Source organism: Lemur catta, chromosome 19 (assembly GCF_020740605.2).
Source record: "Lemur catta isolate mLemCat1 chromosome 19, mLemCat1.pri, whole genome shotgun sequence".
Lineage (NCBI taxonomy): Eukaryota > Metazoa > Chordata > Mammalia > Primates > Lemuridae > Lemur > Lemur catta.
The window spans coordinates 15975590-15976854 of record NC_059146.1 but is presented as its reverse complement, the minus strand read 5'-3'; the positions used below and the strand labels follow the sequence as shown (position 1 = coordinate 15976854).

Genomic DNA, 1265 nt, shown 5'->3' with positions numbered 1-1265 from the left:
TCACGCAAGAGCTCTGATGGAAATGTGCAGAGAGATTAATGTTGTTTTCATTTTGCTAACAAACATCCATTCTGCAGTTCACAGATCAAGGAATAATTTTGTCTTTTAAGTCTTATTACTCGAGAAATACATTTCATAAGGCTATAGCTATCAGGTGATTCCTCTGATAAATCTGACTAAAGTAATCTGAAAATTTTCTGAAAAGGATTCACCATTCAGGATGTCATTAAAAATATTTGTATACTTGCCTGGCAGGGGAGACACCATGATCAGGAAGGTAGTTTTCCCAGGGTGAGTCTCATCCATTGCACTCCGGATGTGCTGACCCCTGTGATTTCCCCAAATGTGGGAAACTCGACTGCATCATTCATGGTAGTGGGATACTGCGCTTGCATATTCCCCTGGAAAAAGGATTCTTGATTCATTGGAGGATGTCAAAGTATCAACATTGAGAGGAGTCTGGAAAAAGTTGATACCAACTCTCATGGGTGACACTGAGGGGTTCAAGACTCTAGTGGAGGAAGTAACAGCCTATGTGCTGGAAATGGCAAGAGAACTAGAGTTAGAAGTGGAGCCTGAAGATGGGACCGAATTGCTGCAATCTCATGATAAAAATCTTCAACAGATAAGGAGCTGCCTCTTCTGGATGAACAAAGTGAGTGGTTTATCGAGGTGGAAACTACTCCTTGTATAGATGCTGTGAACATCGTTGAAATGACAACAAAGGATTTAGAATTTTACATAAACTTAGTTGATAAAGCAGCAGCAGAGTTTGAGGGGATTGACTCCAGTTTTGAAAGAAGTTCTGCAGTGAAGAAAATGCTATCCAACAGCATGGCATGCTACAGAGAAATTTTTCTTGAAAGGAAGCATCAATTGATGCAGTAAACTTCATTGTCTTATTTTAAGAAATTGCCTCAGTCCTCTCAACCTTCAGTAACTACCAACTAGATCAGTCAGCAGCCATCATCATTGAGGCAAAACCCTCCATCAGCAAAAAGATTATGACTTGCTGAAGGCTTAGATGATCTTTAGCATTTTTTAGCAATGAAGTCTTTTTAAATTAAGGTATGTGCATTTTTTTAGACATACTGCAATTGTATACTTAATAGGCTCCAGTATAGTATAAACATAACTTTTATATGCAGTGGGAAACCAGAACGCTTGCCTGTCTTGCTTTACTGTGATATCAGTTTTATTGTGGTGCTCTGAATCTGAACCCACCATATATTTGAGGTATGATTATATATGTACAGGATGTCCCA

General features: G+C 39.0%; 1 non-coding gene across 1 annotated transcript; it reads left to right on the top strand.

The window, feature by feature from the left end:
* The first annotated feature begins 240 nt into the window (after positions 1-240).
* On the top strand, positions 241-402 carry LOC123624921. The gene has a single exon (XR_006730281.1). It is a non-coding gene; the product is annotated as a U1 spliceosomal RNA (small nuclear RNA).
* Positions 403-1265: the final 863 nt, after the last annotated feature.